The sequence below is a fragment of the Leptodactylus fuscus genome, unplaced genomic scaffold, assembly GCF_031893055.1.
Source record: "Leptodactylus fuscus isolate aLepFus1 unplaced genomic scaffold, aLepFus1.hap2 HAP2_SCAFFOLD_182, whole genome shotgun sequence".
Lineage (NCBI taxonomy): Eukaryota > Metazoa > Chordata > Amphibia > Anura > Leptodactylidae > Leptodactylus > Leptodactylus fuscus.
Genome location: NW_027440205.1, coordinates 190,510 through 210,865, shown reverse-complemented (window position 1 = coordinate 210,865; position 20,356 = coordinate 190,510). Strand labels below are relative to the sequence as shown.

Sequence of the window (20,356 nt, the reverse complement as noted above, 5' to 3'; positions counted from 1 at the left end):
TATCTCACAGTATATACAGTCACATCTCACAGTATATACAGTCTGTCACGGGATGGTTAGAGTCCGGCAATAGGCAATGTGTAATATATATTTCATGTGGAATGTATTCTCTAACCTGTTATATACATCAATGTGTAGTTGGCTGATTAGGGTCTAGTGTGTTAGCACATTGTATGCAAATCCCTCTAACTAGTGAGGACCAGTGAGGACAATGGGTGGAGATAATCTGATCAGTGTCTCCAAGAAGATGTTGGACTGTGCATTGTTCAAAAGAGACAGGGAGTCTGCTCTCCTTGGCATAGGTGAGGGGGGAAGGATCTGTGACTCAGCCCTTCCCACCCCCAGATATAGGAAGTAACAGTTTAGTATATAGATGTAGCTAGCAGTTAGTATGTGTTAGCCGGCCTGTGCACAGCTCTGTAGAGAGCCAGGATTTAGTTACAGGACCAAGGAACCAAAGCTATCATTGGATTGTGACTTCTGTGGACTTATTGTTATTACGGTTGATGTGACCGCCGCCGGCTACTAACTTTGTGGATTACAATAAATTGCTGTTGTCTCCCGACCTCTTGCGTCCGTGTTGATTCAAAAGACCATCCGGAGGAAGACGTATACCTTTGCTCCGTGACAACTGGTTGGCAGCGGTGGGATCAACAGCGGACAGCGAGATGGACTACAGCAGCCCAGCGATTAATGGAGCCACAACCTCAGAATACAGGAACTGGACTATGGCAAGTCTACAAGTAAGGGCCCGGGAACTAAACCTGAGTTACCAGGGAAGAACGAAAGAGCAACTGATCGAGGCACTGGAGGAGATGACCCTGCAAAGCGACCATGAGGAGGGCTGCCCCCAGGAGACTGGAGAGATACAGGAGAGTGGCAGGTACAGACCCAAAAGAGCAGATGGGTTGTTTTGTATGAGGAGGAGTTGGCAGTGCTGGGGCTAGGAGCAACTGCAGAGCAAAGGAGTAGAGCATTACAGAGGGCTCAGGAAACGGAGAAGGAGGAACAGAGAATGGCGCATGAAAAGGAAAGAATGGCGCATGAAATGCAAATGGCTGAGATAACTGCGCGGAATTATAATCAAACGTCGACCCCCAGCCCAACAGTGAGAGAACCACCATATGTCTCCCATAAACACTTCAAGACCTTTGATGAAGCGGCTGGGGATGTTGATGGATATTTTCAGGACTTCGAACACCAGTGCCACCTGATGGAAGTCCCAGAGAAGGATTGGGTCCGGTATCTGGTGGGGCACCTACGAGATGGGGCTGCGGAAGCTCTCAGAGCCATGGACCCTAGTGATCAGCGGGACTATGAGGCCATTAAAAGAGCGATGCAGAAGTATTATGCAGTCACTCCAGAGTCCTACCGAGTTCAGTTCCTCTCTTTGTCTTACAATGGGGGAAGCTCCTTCCACATGTTCGCCCACAAGTTGAAGCAAGCATGCAAGCGCTGGCTAGAAGGAGAGGAGGCTGTCACAGTCGATAAGATCCTCCAAGTCATACTTAAGGAACAGTTCTTTTCCCAGTGCCCCGCTGAGATCCGTGAGTGGGTGCTGGAACGGAACCCAGCCACAGTTGAGCAAGCTGCTTCTCTTGCAGATGAGGGCCTGACCATCAAGCCGCAGTGGAAGAGGTTGTTTGCAGAGGAGCGGAAAACTACCACAGTCCGCCAGACACCCTTCAGCCAGCCACCCACCTTTCGTGCCCGGCCTCAGGATTACAATTCCCCCTCTACCCCTGCCCCAGCCCATCGGCCTCCAGGTATGAACAACCCTGTCCCTAGACAACGACCCACTGGAAGAATGCTAGAGCGCAGATGTTTTGGGTGCGGGCGGCCTGGACATTTGCAAGCTAGTTGCCCTGCTAACATGGGGGCACGGGCCACCGTGGCATCCCGGCCTATTCACTACCTGGGAACCACCCCTAGGACAGAAAGTTTGGCCCCATTTCCAGATGACTCCATGAATGACCCATCTGTTCCACCTCCAGGGGTCTATGGGATTCAGCCTTCCGCCACACATCCCGCAAACCTTCAGAGGAAGCACTTGCAGGAGGTCCTACTGGATGGCCGAACAGTTGTTGGATTCCGGGACTCGGGAGCTTTCCTAACGGTAGCGGACCCCCGAGTTGTGCGACCCGAGGCCCTAGAGGAGGGCCCTGGCCTTTCTATCAAGTTGGCAGGGGGTACTCAAAGACGTATTCCTAAAGCTACTGTGGAACTCGACTATGGTTATGGACCAAAACGATGCACAATTGGTGTGATGAGCGGGCTGCCGGCTGATGTTCTGTTAGGCAACGATGTTGGAAATCTACAGTGCCACTTTGTGGGAGCAGTGACCCGAAGCCAAGCTCAGAGAGACGCCAACATGGATCCACCGGATTTTCTGACAGATGCCAGCCCTTCAACCCTACAACTTTACCATTCAGTACCGCCGAGGGAACCAACACCAGAACGCGGATGGGTTATCCCGGCAGGAAGACATATGAGCTATAGAGACTGATGTGCATTCCCCAATTTACCTGTGTAGGCCAATTGTGTCATGCACATGTTTTGAGAGGGGGAGGGGTTGTCACGGGATGGTTAGAGTCCGGCAATAGGCAATGTGTAATATATATTTCATGTGGAATGTATTCTCTAACCTGTTGTAAACATCAGTGTGTAGTTGGCTGATTAGGGTCTAGTGTGTTAGCACATTGTATGCAAATCCCTCTAACTAGTGAGGACAATGGGTGGAGATAATCTGATCAGTGTCTCCAAGAAGATGTTGGACTGTGCATTGTTCAAAAGAGACAGGGAGTCTGCTCTCCTTGGTATAGGTGAGGGGGGAAGGATCTGTGACTCAGCCCTCCCCCCCACAGGTATAGGTGTAACAGTTTAGTATATAGATATAGCTAGCAGTTAGTATGTGTTAGCCGGCCTGTGCACAGCTCTGCAGAGAGCCAGGATTTAGTTACAGGACCAAGGAACCAAAGCTATCATTGGATTGTGACTTCTGTGGACTTATTGTTATTACGTTGATGTGACCGCCGCCGGCTACTAACTTTGTGGATTACAATAAATTGCTGTTGTCTCCCGACCTCTTGCGTCCCTGTTGATTCAAAAGACCATCCGGAGGAAGACGTATACCTTTGCTCCGTGACACAGTCACATCTCACAGTATACACAGTCATATATCTCACAGTATATACAGTCAGATCTCACAGTATACACAGTCACATATCTCACAGTATACACAGTCACATATCTCACAGTATACACAGTCACATCTCACAGTATACACAGTCAGTACAGTACAGTATACTCAGTCACACATCTCACCGCACAGTATACACAGTATATACAGTATACACAGTCACATATCTTACAGTATATACAGTATACACAGTCACATATCTCACCGCACATTATATACAGTCACATATCTCACCGCACAGTATACACAGTCACATCTCACAGTATATACAGTCACATATCTCACCGCACAGTATACACAGTCACATATCTCACAGTATACACAGTCACATCTCACAGTATACACAGTCACATATCTCACAGTATACACAGTCACATATCTCACAGTATACATAGTCACATCTCACAGTATATACAGTCACATATCTCACAGTATACACAGTCACATATCTCACAGTATACACAGTCACATATCTCACAGTATACACAGTCACATATCTTACAGTATACACAGTCACATATCTCACAGTATACACAGTCACATCTCACAGTATACACAGTCACATATCTCACAGTATACACAGTCACATATCTCACAGTATACACAGTCACATATCTCACAGTATACACAGTCACATATCTCACAGTATACACAGTCACATATCTCACAGTATACACAGTCACATATCTCACAGTATACACAGTCACATCTCACAGTATACACAGTCACATATCTCACAGTATACACAGTCACATCTCACAGTATACACAGTCACATATCTCACAGTATACACAGTCACATATCTCACAGTATACACAGTCACATCTCACAGTATATACAGTCACATCTCACAGTATACACAGTCATATATCTCACAGTATATACAGTCAGATCTCACAGTATACACAGTCACATATCTCACAGTATACACAGTCACATATCTCACAGTATACACAGTCACATATCTCACAGTATACACAGTCACATCTCACAGTATACACAGTCAGTACAGTACAGTATACTCAGTCACACATCTCACCGCACAGTATACACAGTATATACAGTATACACAGTCACATATCTTACAGTATATACAGTATACACAGTCACATATCTCACCGCACATTATATACAGTCACATATCTCACCGCACAGTATACACAGTCACATCTCACAGTATATACGTCACATATCTCACCGCACAGTATACACAGTCACATATCTCACAGTATATACAGTCACATATCTCACCGCACAGTATACACAGTCACATATCTCACAGTATACACAGTCACATCTCACAGTATACACAGTCACATATCTCACAGTATACACAGTCACATATCTCACAGTATACACAGTCACATATCTCACAGTATACACAGTCACATATCTCACAGTATACACAGTCACATCTCACAGTATACACAGTCACATATCTCACAGTATACACAGTCACATATCTCACAGTATACACAGTCACATCTCACAGTATACACAGTCACATATCTCACAGTATACACAGTCACATCTCACAGTATACACAGTCACATATCTCACAATATACACAGTCACATCTCACAGTATACACAGTCACATCTCACAGTATACACAGTCAGTACAGTACAGTATACTCAGTCACACATCTCACCGCACAGTATACACAGTATATACAGTATACACAGTCACATATCTCACAGTATATACAGTATACACAGTCACATATCTCACCGCACAGTATACACAGTCACATATCACAGTATATACAGTCACATATCTCACCGCACAGTATACACAGTCACATATCTCACAGTATATACAGTCACATATCTCACCGCACAGTATACACAGTCACATATCTCACAGTATACACAGTCACATCTCACAGTATACACAGTCACATATCTCACAGTATACATAGTCACATCTCACAGTATACACAGTCACATATCTCACAGTATACATAGTCACATCTCACAGTATACACAGTCACATATCACAGTATACACAGTCACATATCTCACAGTATACACAGTCACATATCTCACAGTATACACAGTCACATCTCACAGTATACACAGTCACATATCTCACAGTATACACAGTCACATATCACAGTATACACAGTCATATATCTCACAGTATACACAGTCACATATCTCACAGTATATACAGTCACATCTCACAGTATACACAGTCACATATCTCACAGTATACACAGTCACATATCTCACAGTATACACAGTCACATCTCACAGTATACACAGTTACATATCTCACAGTATACACAGTCACATATCTCACAGTATACACAGTCACATCTCACAGTATACACAGTCACATATCTCACAGTATACACAGTCACATATCTCACAGTATACACAGTCACATCTCACAGTATACACAGTTACATATCTCACAGTATACACAGTCACATATCTCACAGTATACACAGTCACATATCTCACAGTATACACAGTCACATCTCACAGTATACACAGTCACATCTCACAGTATACACAGTCACATATCTCACAGTATACACAGTCACATCTCACAGTATACACAGTTACATATCTCACAGTATACACAGTCACATATTTCACAGTATACACAGTCACATATCTCACAGTATACACAGTCACATCTCACAGTATACACAGTCACATATCTCACAGTATACACAGTCACATCTCACAGTATACACAGTTACATATCTCACAGTATACACAGTCACATCTCACAGTATACACAGTCACATATCTCACAGTATATACAGTCACATCTCACAGTATACACAGTCACATATCTCACAGTATATACAGTCACATCTCACAGTATACACAGTCACATCTCACAGTATACACAGTCAGTACAGTACAGTATACTCAGTCACATATCTCACCGCACAGTATACTCAGTCACATATCTCACAGTATATACAGTATACACAGTCACATATCTCACCGCACAGTATATACAGTCACATCTCACAGTATACACAGTCAGTACAGTACAGTATATACAGTGTATCCAGGTCTGTGAGTAATCCTCTGTATTTGCCAATCCCTCTGTTACTTCCCCATTAGCACCGCCCTGGTATAGGACTGCCCCATACTGTCTGCCATGTGACTGTGAGGAGACCGAGCTGCAGGGATGCCATAGACCCCAACCCTCCTCATCCTCAGCAGGCCGGGCCGTCCTCCTCTGCGCCTCTGTCTTGTATCTTCTTCCAGATGATTGGATATACAATGTCTCATCACATCCATCGCCGCTGTCACTGGGGGCTGCTGACAGGTAGGAGAGCGCTGATGGATGGAGCAGAGCTGGACCTGTCACATGTGTGTGTGTGCCCATTCACCTGTCATACGTGTTATTATAGTATAGTCACGTGTTACATGTATGTCCATAGCTGGCCGGCTCACCTGTCATATGTATTATTATTATTAGATGTAGCAGAGCTGAGTGTGTCATGTGTTACATGTATGTCCATAGCCGACCGGGTCACCTGCTCGGAGTATTTGCCCCTTTGCGCTGAGTTTTTGCCCCTTTTGCTCTGAGTATTCGGCCCCTTTGTTCTGAGTATTCGGCCCCTTTGCTCTGAGTATTTGCCCCTTTGCTCTGAGTATTCGGCCCCTTTGCTCTGAGTATTCGGCCCCTTTGCTCGGAGTATTTGCCCCTTTGCTCTGAGTATTTGCCCCTTTGCTCTGAGTATTTTCCCCTTTGCTCTGAGTATTCGGACCCTTAGCTCTGAGTATTTGCCCCTTGGCTCTGAGTATTTGCCCCTTTGCTCTGAGTATTCGGCCCCTTTGCTCGGAGTATTTGCCCCTTTGCTCTGAGTATTCGGCCCTTTGCTCTGAGTATTTGCCCCTTTGCTCTGAGTATTTGCCCCTTGGCTCTGAGTATTTGCCCCTTGGCTCTGAGTATTTGCCCCTTTGCTCTGAGTATTTTCCCCTTTGCTCTGAGTATTTGGCCCCTTTGCTCGGAGTATTTGCCCCTTGGCTCTGAGTATTCGGACCCTTAGCTCTGAGTATTTGCCCCTTGGCTCTGAGTATTTGCCCCTTTGCTCTGAGTATTTGCCCCTTTGCTCTGAGTATTTGCCACTTTGCTCTGAGTATTTGGCCCCTTTGCTCTGAGTATTTGCCCCTTTGCTCTGAGTATTTGGCCCCTTTGCTCTGAGTATTTGCCCCTTTGCTCTGAGTATTTGCCACTTTGCTCTGAGTATTTGCCCCTTGGCTCTGAGTATTTTCCCCTTTGCTCTGAGTATTTGCCCCTTTGCTCTGAGTATTTGCCCCTTGGCTCTGAGTATTTGCCCCTTTGCTCTGAGTATTTGCCCCTTGGCTCTGAGTATTTGCCCCTTTGCTCTGAGTATTTTCCCCTTTGCTCTGAGTATTCGGCCCCTTTGCTCTGAGTATTTGCCCCTTTGCTCTGAGTATTTGCCCCTTGGCTCTGAGTATTTGCCCCTTTGCTCTGAGTATTCGGCCTTTTGCTCTGAGTATTTGCCCCTTTGCTCTGAGTATTTTCCCCTTTGCTCTGAGTATTTGCCCCTTGGCTCTGAGTATTTGCCCCTTTGCTCTGAGTATTTGCCCCTTTGCTCTGAGTATTCGGCCCCTTTGCTCTGAGTATTCAGCCCCTTTGCTCGGAGTATTTGCCCCTTTTGCTCTGAGTACTTGCCCCGTTGCTCTGAGTATTTGCCCCTTTGCTCTGAGTATTTGCCACTTTGCTCTGAGTATTTGCCCCTTGGCTCTGAGTATTTTCCCCTTTGCTCTGAGTATTTGCCCCTTTGCTCTGAGTATTTGCCCCTTGGCTCTGAGTATTTGCCCCTTTGCTCTGAGTATTTGCCCCTTGGCTCTGAGTATTTGCCCCTTTGCTCTGAGTATTTTCCCCTTTGCTCTGAGTATTCGGCCCCTTTGCTCTGAGTATTTGCCCCTTTGCTCTGAGTATTTGCCCCTTTGCTCTGAGTATTTGCCCCTTTGCTCTGAGTATTTTCCCCTTAGCTCGGAGTATTCGGACCCTTAGCTCTGAGTATTTGCCCCTTGGCTCTGAGTATTTGCCCCTTGGCTCTGAGTATTTGCCCCTTGGCTCTGAGTATTCGGCCCTTTGCTCTGAGTATTTGCCCCTTGGCTCTGAGTATTTGCCCCTTGGCTCTGAGTATTCGGCCCTTTGCTCTGAGTATTTTCCCCTTAGCTCGGAGTATTCGGACCCTTAGCTCTGAGTATTTGCCCCTTTGCTCTGAGTATTTGCCCCTTTGCTCTGAGTATTCGGCCCCTTTGCTCTGAGTATTTTCCCCTTTGCTCTGAGTATTTGGCCCCTTTGCTCGGAGTATTTGCCCCTTGGCTCTGAGTATTTGCCCCTTTGCTCTGAGTATTTTCCCCTTTGCTCTGAGTATTTGCCCCTTGGCTCTGAGTATTTGCCCCTTTGCTCTGAGTATTTGCCCCTTTGCTCTGAGTATTTGGCCCCTTTGCTCTGAGTATTTGCCCCTTTGCTCTGAGTATTTGCCCCTTGGCTCTGAGTATTTGCCCCTTTGCTCTGAGTATTCGGCCCTTTGCTCTGAGTATTCGGACCCTTAGCTCTGAGTATTTGCCCCTTTGCTCTGAGTATTTGCCCCTTGGCTCTGAGTATTTGCCCCTTTGCTCTGAGTATTCGGCCCTTTGCTCTGAGTATTTTCCCCTTTGCTCTGAGTATTCGGACCCTTAGCTCTGAGTATTTGCCCCTTTGCTCTGAGTATTTGCCCCTTTGCTCTGAGTATTCGGCCCCTTTGCTCTGAGTATTCAGCCCCTTTGCTCGGAGTATTTGCCCCTTTTGCTCTGAGTACTTGCCCCGTTGCTCTGAGTATTTGCCCCTTTGCTCGGAGTATTTGCCACTTTGCTCTGAGTATTTGCCCCTTGGCTCTGAGTATTTGCCCCTTTGCTCTGAGTATTTGCCACTTTGCTCTGAGTATTTGCCCCTTGGCTCTGAGTATTTTCCCCTTTGCTCTGAGTATTTGCCCCTTTGCTCTGAGTATTCGGCCCCTTTGTTCTGAGTATTCGGCCCCTTTGCTCTGAGTATTCGGCCCCTTTGCTCAGAGTATTTGCCCCTTTGCTCTGAGTATTCGGCCCCTTTGCTCGGAGTATTTGCCCCTTTGCTCTGAGTATTCGGACCCTTGGCCCTGAGTATTTGCCCCTTTGCTCTGAGTATTCGGCCCCTTTGCTCTGAGTATTTGCCCCTTAGCTCTGAGTATTTGCCCCTTTGCTCTGAGTATTTGCCCCTTTGTTCTGAGTATTTGCCCCTTTGCTCTGAGTATTCGGCCCTTTGCTCTGAGTATTTGCCCCTTTGCTCTGAGTATTTGCCCCTTGGCTCTGAGTATTTGCCCCTTGGCTCTGAGTATTTGCCCCTTTGCTCTGAGTATTTTCCCCTTTGCTCTGAGTATTTGGCCCCTTTGCTCGGAGTATTTGCCCCTTGGCTCTGAGTATTCGGACCCTTAGCTCTGAGTATTTGCCCCTTGGCTCTGAGTATTTGCCCCTTTGCTCTGAGTATTTGCCCCTTTGCTCTGAGTATTTGCCCCTTTGCTCTGAGTATTTGGCCCCTTTGCTCTGAGTATTTGCCCCTTTGCTCTGAGTATTTGCCCCTTGGCTCTGAGTATTTGCCCCTTTGCTCTGAGTATTCGGCCCTTTGCTCTGAGTATTTGCCCCTTTGCTCTGAGTATTTTCCCCTTTGCTCTGAGTATTTGCCCCTTGGCTCTGAGTATTTGCCCCTTTGCTCTGAGTATTTGCCCCTTTGCTCTGAGTATTCGGCCCCTTTGCTCTGAGTATTCAGCCCCTTTGCTCGGAGTATTTGCCCCTTTTGCTCTGAGTACTTGCCCCGTTGCTCTGAGTATTTGCCCCTTTGCTCTGAGTATTTGCCACTTTGCTCTGAGTATTTGCCCCTTGGCTCTGAGTATTTTCCCCTTTGCTCTGAGTATTTGCCCCTTTGCTCTGAGTATTTGCCCCTTGGCTCTGAGTATTTGCCCCTTTGCTCTGAGTATTTGCCCCTTGGCTCTGAGTATTTGCCCCTTTGCTCTGAGTATTTTCCCCTTTGCTCTGAGTATTCGGCCCCTTTGCTCTGAGTATTTGCCCCTTTGCTCTGAGTATTCGGCCCTTGGCTCTGAGTATTTGGCCCCTTGGCTCTGAGTATTCGGCCCTTGGCTCTGAGTATTTGCCCCTTGGCTCTGAGTATTCGGCCCCTTTGCTCGGAGTATTTGCCCCTTTGCTCTGAGTATTTGCCCCTTTGCTCTGAGTATTTGCCCCTTTGCTCTGAGTATTCGGCCCCTTTGCTCTGAGTATTTGCCCCTTTGCTCTGAGTATTTGCCCCTTTGCTCTGAGTATTCGGACCCTTGGCCCTGAGTATTTGCCCCTTTGCTCTGAGTATTCGGCCCTTTGCTCTGAGTATTTTCCCCTTTGCTCTGAGTATTTGGCCCCTTTGCTCGGAGTATTTGCCCCTTGGCTCTGAGTATTCGGACCCTTAGCTCTGAGTATTTGCCCCTTGGCTCTGAGTATTTGCCCCTTTGCTCTGAGTATTTGCCCCTTTGCTCTGAGTATTTGGCCCCTTTGCTCTGAGTATTTGCCCCTTTGCTCTGAGTATTTGCCCCTTGGCTCTGAGTATTTGCCCCTTTGCTCTGAGTATTCGGCCCTTTGCTCTGAGTATTTGCCCCTTTGCTCTGAGTATTTTCCCCTTTGCTCTGAGTATTTGCCCCTTGGCTCTGAGTATTTGCCCCTTTGCTCTGAGTATTTGCCCCTTTGCTCTGAGTATTCGGCCCCTTTGCTCTGAGTATTCAGCCCCTTTGCTCGGAGTATTTGCCCCTTTTGCTCTGAGTACTTGCCCCGTTGCTCTGAGTATTTGCCACTTTGCTCTGAGTATTTGCCCCTTGGCTCTGAGTATTTTCCCCTTTGCTCTGAGTATTTGCCCCTTTGCTCTGAGTATTTGCCCCTTGGCTCTGAGTATTTGCCCCTTTGCTCTGAGTATTTGCCCCTTGGCTCTGAGTATTTGCCCCTTTGCTCTGAGTATTTTCCCCTTTGCTCTGAGTATTCGGCCCCTTTGCTCTGAGTATTTGCCCCTTTGCTCTGAGTATTTGCCCCTTTGCTCTGAGTATTTTCCCCTAAGCTCGGAGTATTCGGCCCCTTTGTTCTGAGTATTTTCCCCTTTGCTCTGAGTATTCGGACCCTTAGCTCTGAGTATTTGCCCCTTGGCTCTGAGTATTTGCCCCTTGGCTCTGAGTATTTGCCCCTTGGCTCTGAGTATTCGGCCCTTTGCTCTGAGTATTTGCCCCTTGGCTCTGAGTATTTGGCCCCTTTGCTCTGAGTATTTGCCCCTTTGCTCTGAGTATTCGGCCCCTTTGCTCGGAGTATTTTCCCCTTTGCTCTGAGTATTTGGCCCCTTTGCTCGGAGTATTTGCCCCTTGGCTCTGAGTATTTGCCCCTTTGCTCTGAGTATTTTCCCCTTTGCTCTGAGTATTCGGACCCTTAGCTCTGAGTATTTGCCCCTTGGCTCTGAGTATTTGCCCCTTTGCTCTGAGTATTTGCCCCTTTGCTCTGAGTATTTGCCCCTTTGCTCTGAGTATTCGGCCCCTTTGCTCTGAGTATTTGCCCCTTTGCTCTGAGTATTTGCCCCTTTGCTCTGAGTATTTTCCCCTTTGCTCTGAGTATTTGGCCCCTTTGCTCGGAGTATTTGCCCCTTGGCTCTGAGTATTCGGACCCTTAGCTCTGAGTATTTGCCCCTTGGCTCTGAGTATTTGCCCCTTTGCTCTGAGTATTTGCCCCTTTGCTCTGAGTATTTGGCCCCTTTGCTCTGAGTATTTGCCCCTTTGCTCTGAGTATTTGCCCCTTGGCTCTGAGTATTTGCCCCTTTGCTCTGAGTATTCGGCCCTTTGCTCTGAGTATTTGCCCCTTTGCTCTGAGTATTTTCCCCTTTGCTCTGAGTATTTGCCCCTTGGCTCTGAGTATTTGCCCCTTTGCTCTGAGTATTTGCCCCTTTGCTCTGAGTATTCGGCCCCTTTGCTCTGAGTATTCAGCCCCTTTGCTCGGAGTATTTGCCCCTTTTGCTCTGAGTACTTGCCCCGTTGCTCTGAGTATTTGCCCCTTTGCTCTGAGTATTTGCCACTTTGCTCTGAGTATTTGCCCCTTGGCTCTGAGTATTTTCCCCTTTGCTCTGAGTATTTGCCCCTTTGCTCTGAGTATTTGCCCCTTGGCTCTGAGTATTTGCCCCTTTGCTCTGAGTATTTGCCCCTTGGCTCTGAGTATTTGCCCCTTTGCTCTGAGTATTTTCCCCTTTGCTCTGAGTATTCGGCCCCTTTGCTCTGAGTATTTGCCCCTTTGCTCTGAGTATTTGCCCCTTTGCTCTGAGTATTTTCCCCTAAGCTCGGAGTATTCGGCCCCTTTGTTCTGAGTATTTTCCCCTTTGCTCTGAGTATTCGGACCCTTAGCTCTGAGTATTTGCCCCTTGGCTCTGAGTATTTGCCCCTTGGCTCTGAGTATTTGCCCCTTGGCTCTGAGTATTCGGCCCTTTGCTCTGAGTATTTGCCCCTTGGCTCTGAGTATTTGGCCCCTTTGCTCTGAGTATTTGCCCCTTTGCTCTGAGTATTCGGCCCCTTTGCTCTGAGTATTTTCCCCTTTGCTCTGAGTATTTGGCCCCTTTGCTCGGAGTATTTGCCCCTTGGCTCTGAGTATTTGCCCCTTTGCTCTGAGTATTTTCCCCTTTGCTCTGAGTATTCGGACCCTTAGCTCTGAGTATTTGCCCCTTGGCTCTGAGTATTTGCCCCTTTGCTCTGAGTATTTGCCCCTTTGCTCTGAGTATTTGCCCCTTTGCTCTGAGTATTTGGCCCCTTTGCTCTGAGTATTTGCCCCTTTGCTCTGAGTATTTGCCCCTTGGCTCTGAGTATTTGCCCCTTTGCTCTGAGTATTCGGCCCTTTGCTCTGAGTATTCGGACCCTTAGCTCTGAGTATTTGCCCCTTTGCTCTGAGTATTTGCCCCTTGGCTCTGAGTATTTGCCCCTTTGCTCTGAGTATTCGGCCCTTTGCTCTGAGTATTTTCCCCTTTGCTCTGAGTATTCGGACCCTTAGCTCTGAGTATTTGCCCCTTGGCTCTGAGTATTTGCCCCTTTGCTCTGAGTATTTGCCCCTTTGCTCTGAGTATTCGGCCCCTTTGCTCTGAGTATTCAGCCCCTTTGCTCGGAGTATTTGCCCCTTTTGCTCTGAGTACTTGCCCCGTTGCTCTGAGTATTTGCCCCTTTGCTCGGAGTATTTGCCACTTTGCTCTGAGTATTTGCCCCTTGGCTCTGAGTATTTGCCCCTTTGCTCTGAGTATTTGCCACTTTGCTCTGAGTATTTGCCCCTTGGCTCTGAGTATTTTCCCCTTTGCTCTGAGTATTTGCCCCTTTGCTCTGAGTATTTGCCCCTTGGCTCTGAGTATTTTCCCCTTTGCTCGGAGTATTCGGCCCCTTTGTTCTGAGTATTCGGCCCCTTTGCTCTGAGTATTCGGCCCCTTTGCTCAGAGTATTTGCCCCTTTGCTCTGAGTATTCGGCCCCTTTGCTCGGAGTATTTGCCCCTTTGCTCTGAGTATTCGGACCCTTGGCCCTGAGTATTTGCCCCTTTGCTCTGAGTATTCGGCCCTTTGCTCTGAGTATTTGCCCCTTTGCTCTGAGTATTTGCCCCTTGGCTCTGAGTATTTGCCCCTTGGCTCTGAGTATTTGCCCCTTTGCTCTGAGTATTTGCCCCGTTGCTCTGAGTATTTGCCCCTTCTAAGCTCGCACAGCCCGGAGTCTTCTTGATACAAGTCTTTCCCCTCTGGATTTGGGGCTCCTCTGCTGTTCTTCCTGGCAGATCCTCTCCAGTTCCATCAGGTTGGATGGTGGACGTTGGTGGAGCCAGCTGTGACCTGTGAAGTCTTATACAGACAAGTCTAAGTCCAATCAGGTTAATTACACACAGCCGGACTCCAAGGAAGGAGAAGAAGCATCTCAAGGAGGGTCAGAAGGAAATGGACACCTGTGAGTTACATATGAGAGTCACAGCAAAGGCTCCGGACACTTCTGGCCGGGGGAGAACTCAGGTTTACTTTTTTAATAAATTTTTCAAAAATCTCTCCATTTCTGGTTTATCCGTCAGGAGGGGCTGAGTGTCCATTACTGAGACATAACATGGCGGCAAGGAGACAACGAGGGAGACATGGGAAGGGGTCTGAAGACTTTCCAGACCCCTGTAGACTGTAATGGACTGATGTTCTCACAATCTGCGACCTTCTAGCTGAGAGTGTATTCTGCTGGGACTTGTATTTCTACCTTAGAAAGACCCCCACCCTCAGTGGCTGCCGTTACGGTGTCGCCCTCCCCAGAGTCTGTGGTCGGGGCGAAGTTAGGAGCTCGTGTTATAATGAACAGGAGACACCGGGAACATGAAAGGGTGAGACAAGGCCCTGACACGGGGTGGACGTCAAGGTAGTCAGAAGTCTCCCGACACAAGACAGTGACACGGGGTGGACGTCAAGGTAGTCAGAAGTCTCCCGACACAAGTCAGTGACACGGGGTGGACGTCCAGGTAGTCAGAAGTCTCCGACACAAGGCCATGACATGGGGTGGACGTCCAGGTAGTCAGAAGACTGCCGACACAAGGCAGTGACACGGGGTGGATGTCCAGGTAGTCAGAAGTCTCCCGACCCAAGACCCCTGACACGGGGTGGACATCCAGGTAGTCAGAAGTCTCCAACACAAGGCCATGACATGGGGTGGACGTCCAGGTAGTCAGAAGTCTCCGACACAAGGCCCTGACACGGGGTGGACGTCCAGGTAGTCAGAAGTCTCCCGACACAAGACCCTGACACGGGATGGACGTCCAGGTAGTCAGAAGTCTCCCGACACAAGGCCCTGAAACTGGGTGGACGTCCAGGTAGTCAGAAGTCTCCGACACAAGGCCCTGACATGGGGTTGACGTCCAGGTAGTCAGAAGTCTCCGACACAAGGCCATGACATGGGGTGGACGTCCAGGTAGTCAGAAGTCTCCCGACACAAGGCCCTGACACGGGGTGGATGTCCAGGTCTACCTTGTGTTGTGTCTTCTCCTGGTCACGTCTCTCCCTGCCCTCTGGTCTACCTTGTGTTGTGTCTTTTCCTGGCCACGTCTTTCCCTGCCCTCTGGTCTACCTTGTGTTGTGTCGTCTCCTGGTCACGTCTCTTCCTGCCCTCTGGTCTACCCTGTGTTGTGTCTTCTCCTGGCCACGTCTCTCCCTGCCCTCTGGTCTACCTTGTGTTTTGTCTTCTCTTGGTCACGTCTCTTCCTGCCCTCTGATCTACCTTTTGTTGTGTCTTCTCCTGGTCACGTCTCTTCCTGCCCTCTGGTCTACCTTGTGTTGTGTCTTCTCTTGGCCATGTCTCTCCCTACCCTCTGGTCTACCTTGTGTTGTGTCTTCTCCTGGTCACGTCTCTCCCTGCCCTCTGGTCTACCTTGTGTTGTGTCTTCTCCTGGCCACGTCTCTCCCTACCCTCTGGTCTACCTTGTGTTGTGTCTTCTCCTGGCCACGTCTCTTCCTGCCCTCTGGTCTACCCTGTATTGTGTCTTCTCCTGGTCACGTCTCTCCCTGCCCTCTGGTCTACCTTGTGTTGTGTCTTCTCCTGGTCACGTCTCTCCCTACCCTCTGGTCTACCTTGTGTTGTGTCTTCTCCTGGCCACGTCTCTTCCTGCCCTCTGGTCTACCCTGTATTGTGTCTTCTCCTGGTCACGTCTCTTCCTGCCCTCTGGTCTACCTTGTGTTGTGTCTTCTCCTGTTCATGTCTCTTCCATCCTGGTGGTATACCTTGTGCTATGTCTTCTCCTGGTCACGTCTGTTCCTGCCCTCTGGTCTACCCTGTGTTGTGTCTTCTCTTGGCCATGTCTCTCCCTGCCCTCTGGTCTATCCTGTGTTGTGTCTTCTCTTGGCCACGTCTCTTCCAGCCCTCTGGTCTACCTTGTGTTGTGTCTTTTCCTGGTCACGTCTCTCCCTACCCTCTGGTCTACCTTGTGTTGTGTCTTCTCCTGGTCACATCTCTTCCTGCCCTCTGGTCTACCCTGTGTTGTGTCTTCTCCTGGTCACGTCTCTCCCTACCCTCTGGTCTACCCTGTGTTGTGTCTTCTCCTGGCCACGTCTCTCCCTGGCCTCTGGTCTACCTTGTGTTGTGTCTTCTCTTGGCCATGTCACTCCCTGCCCTCTGGTCTACCTTGAGTTGTGTCTTCTCCTGGTCACGTCTCTTCCTGCCCTCTGGTTTACCTTGTGTTGTGTCTTCTCCTGGTCACGTCTCTTCATGCCCTCTGGTCTACCTTGTGCTGTGTCTTCTCCTGGTCACGTCTCTCCCTGCCCTCTGGTCTACCTTGTGTTGTGTCTTCTCCTGGTGACGTCTCTTCCTGCCCTCTTGTCTACCCTGTGTTGTGTCTTCTCCTGGTCACGTCTCTTCCTGCCCTCTGGTCTACCTTGTGTTGTGTCTTCTCCTGGTCACGTCTCTCCCTGCCCTCTGGTCTACCTTGTGTTGTGTCTTCTCCTGGTCACGTCTCTTCCTGCCCTCTTGTCTACCCTGTGTTGTGTCTTCTCCTGGTCATGTCTCTTTCTGCCCTCTGGTCTACCTTGTGTTGTGTTTTCTCCTGGTCATGTCTCTCCCTGCCCTCTGGTCTACCTTGTGTTGTGTCTTCTCTTGGCCATGTCTCTCCCTGTCCTCTGGTCTACCTTGTGTTGTGTCTTCTCCTGGTCACGTCTCTTCCTGCCCTCTGGTCTACCTTGTGCTGTGTCTTCTCCTGGTCACGTCTCTCCCTGCCCTCTGGTCTACCTTGTGTTGTGTCTTCTCCTGGTGACGTCTCTTCCTGCCCTCTTGTCTACCCTGTGTTGTGTCTTCTCCTGGTCACGTCTCTTCCTGCCCTCTGGTCTACCTTGTGTTGTGTCTTCTCCTGGTCACGTCTCTCCCTGCCCTCTGGTCTACCTTGTGTTGTGTCTTCTCCTGGTCACGTCTCTTCCTGCCCTCTTGTCTACCCTGTGTTGTGTCTTCTCCTGGTCATGTCTCTTTCTGCCCTCTGGTCTACCTTGTGTTGTGTTTTCTCCTGGTCATGTCTCTTCCTGCCCTCTGGTCTACCCTGTGTTGTGTCTTCTCCTGGTCATGTCTCTTCCTGCCCTCTGGTCTACCTTGTGTTGTGTCTTCTCCTGGCCATGTCTCTTCCTGCCCTCTGGTCTACCTTGTGTTGTGTCTTCTCCTGGTCACGTCTCTCCCTGCCCTCTGGTCTACCTTGTGTTGTGTCTTCTCTTGGTCACGTCTCTCCCTACCCTCTGGTCTACCCTGTGTTGTGTCTTCTCCTGGTCATGTCTCTCCCTGTCCTCTGGTCTACCTTGTGTTGTGTCTTCTCCTGGTCACGTCTCTCCCAGCCCTCTGGTCTACCTTGTGTTGTGTCTTCTCTTGGTCACGTCTCTCCCTACCCTCTGGTCTACCCTGTGTTGTGTCTTCTACTGGTCATGTCTCTTTCTGCCCTCTGGTCTACCTTGTGTTGTGTCTTCTCCTGGTCACGTCTCTTCCTGCCCTCCGGTTTACCTTATGTTGTGTCTTCTCCTGGTCACCTCTCTTCCTGCCCTCTGGTCTACCTTGTGTTGTGTCTTCTCCTGGTCACGTCTCTTCCTGCCCTCCGGTTTACCTTGTGTTGTGTCTTCTCCTGGCCACGTCTCTCCCTACCCTCTGGTCTACCCTGTGTTGTGTCTTCTCCTGGCCATGTCTCTTGCTGCCCTCTGGTCTACCCTGTGTTGTGTCTTCTCCTGGCGGCGTCTCTTCCTGCCCTCTGGTCTACCCTGTGTTGTGTCTTCTCCTGGTCACGTCTCTCCCTGCTCTCTGGTCTACCTTGTGTTGTGTCTTCTCCTGGTCACGTCTCTTCCTGCCCTCTGGTTTACCTTGTGTTGTGTCTTCTCCTGGTCACGTCTCTTCCTGCCCTCTGGTTTACCTTGTGTTGTGTCTTCTCCTGGTCACCTCTCTTCCTGCCCTCTGGTTTACCTTGTGTTGTGTCTTCTCCTGGTCACGTCTCTTCCTGCCCTCTGGTTTACCTTGTGTTGTGTCTTCTCCTGGTCACGTCTCTTCCTGCCCTCTGGTTTACTCTGTGTTGTGTCTTCTCCTGGCCACGTCTCTCCCTACCCTCTGGTCTACCCTGTGTTGTGTCTTCTCCTGGCCATGTCTCTTGCTGCCCTCTGGTCTACCTTGTGTTGTGTCTTCTCCTGGTCACGTCTCTCCCTGCTCTCTGGTCTACCTTGTGTTGTGTCTTCTCCTCGCCACGTCTCTCCCTGCCCTCTGGTCTACCCTGTGTTGTGTCTTCTCCTGGTCACGTCTCTCCCTGCCCTCTGGTCTACCTTGTGTTGTGTCTTCTCCTGGTCACGTCTCTCCCTACCCTCTGGTCTACCCTGTGTTGTGTCTTCTCCTGGTCATGTCTCTCCCTGCCCTCTGGTCTACCTTGAGTTGTGTCTTCTGCTGGTCACGTCTCTCCCTGCCCTCTGGTCTACCTTGTGTTGTGTCTTCTCCTGGTCACGTCTCTTCCTGCCCTCTGGTCTACCTTGTGTTGTGTCTTCTCCTGGTCACGTCTCTCCCTGCCCTCTGGTCTACCTTGTGTTGTGTCTTCTCCTGGTCATGTCTCTTCCTGCCCTCTGGTCTACCTTGTGTTGTGTCTTCTCTTGTCCATGTCTCTCCCTGTCCTCTGGTCTACCTTGTGTTGTGTCTTCTCCTGGCCACGTCTCTCCCTGCCCTCTGGTCTACCTTGTGTTGTGTCTTCTCCTGGTCACGTCTCTCCCTGCCCTCTGGTCTACCTTGTGTTGTGTCTTCTCCTGGCCACGTCTCTCCCTGCCCTCTGGTCTACCCTGTGTTGTGTCTTCTCCTGGCCACGTCTCTCCCTGCCCTCTGGTCTACCTTGTGTTGTGTCTTCTCCTGGCCACGTCTCTCCCTGTCCTCTGGTCTACCTTGTGTTGTGTCTTCTCCTTGTCACGTCTCTTCCTGCCCTCTGGTTTACCTTGTGTTGTGTCTTCTCCTGGCCACGTCTCTCCCTGCCCTCTGGTCTACCTTGTGTTGTGTCTTTTCCTGGTCACGTCTCTCCCTGCCCTCTGGTCTACCTTGTGTTGTGTCTTCTCCTTGCCATGTCTCTCCCTGCCCTCTGGTCTACCCTGTGTTGTGTCTTCTCCTGGCCACGTCTCTCCCTGCCCTCTGGTCTACCTTGTGTTGTGTCTTCTCCTGGTCACGTCTCTCCCTGCCCTCTGGTCTACCCTGTGTTGTGTCTTCTCCTGGTCATGTCTCTCCCTGCCCTCTGGTCTACCTTGTGTTGTGTCTTCTCCTGGTCACGTCTCTCCCTGCCCTCTGGTCTACCTTGTGTTGTGTCTTCTCCTGGCCACGTCTCTCCCTGCCCTCTGGTCTACCCTGTGTTGTGTCTTCTCCTGGCCACGTCTCTCCCTGCCCTCTGGTCTACCCTGTGTTGTGTCTTCTCCTGGTCACGTCTCTCCCTGCCCTCTGGTCTACCCTGTGTTGTGTCTTCTCCTGGTCACGTCTCTCCCTGCCCTCTGGTCTACCCTGTGTTGTGTCTTCTCCTGGCCACGTCTCTCCCTGCCCTCTGGTCTACCTTGTGTTGTGTCTTCTCCTGGTCACGTCTCTCCCTGCCCTCTGGTCTACCCTGTGTTGTGTCTTCTCCTGGTCATGTCTCTCCCTACCCTCTGGTCTACCTTGTGTTGTGTCTTCTCCTGGTCATGTCTCTCCCTGCCCTCTGGTCTACCTTGTGTTGTGTCTTCTCCTGGTCACGTCTCTCCCTGCCCTCTGGTCTACCCTGTGTTGTGTCTTCTCCTGGCCACGTCTCTCCCTGCCCTCTGGTCTACCTTGTGTTGTGTCTTCTCCTGGTCACGTCTCTCCCTGCCCTCTGGTCTACCTTGTGTTGTGTCTTCTCCTGGTCACGTCTCTCCCTGCCCTCTGGTCTACCTTGTGTTGTGTCTTCTCCTTATCACGTCTCTCCCTGCCCTCTGGTCTACCCTGTGTTGTGTCTTCTCCTGGTCACGTCTCTCCCTGCCCTCTGGTCTACCCTGTGTTGTGTCTTCTCCTGGCCACGTCTCTCCCTGCCCTCTGGTCTACCTTGTGTTGTGTCTTCTCCTGGTCACGTCTCTCCCTGCCCTCTGGTCTACCTTGTGTT

The 20,356-nt window shown here is 49.7% G+C and overlaps 1 protein-coding gene across 1 annotated transcript in view; it reads left to right on the top strand.

Annotated features, from left to right (window-relative positions):
* The first annotated feature begins 6,451 nt into the window (after positions 1-6,451).
* Positions 6,452-20,356, top strand: part of LOC142187305 (cell adhesion molecule CEACAM8-like) — a 75,077-nt gene continuing 61,172 nt past the window's right edge. Inside the window, exon 1 of the mRNA XM_075261529.1 lies at positions 6,452-6,496. The gene's annotated coding sequence lies outside the window, so the exon portion shown is untranslated. The remainder of the gene's footprint in view (positions 6,497-20,356) is intronic.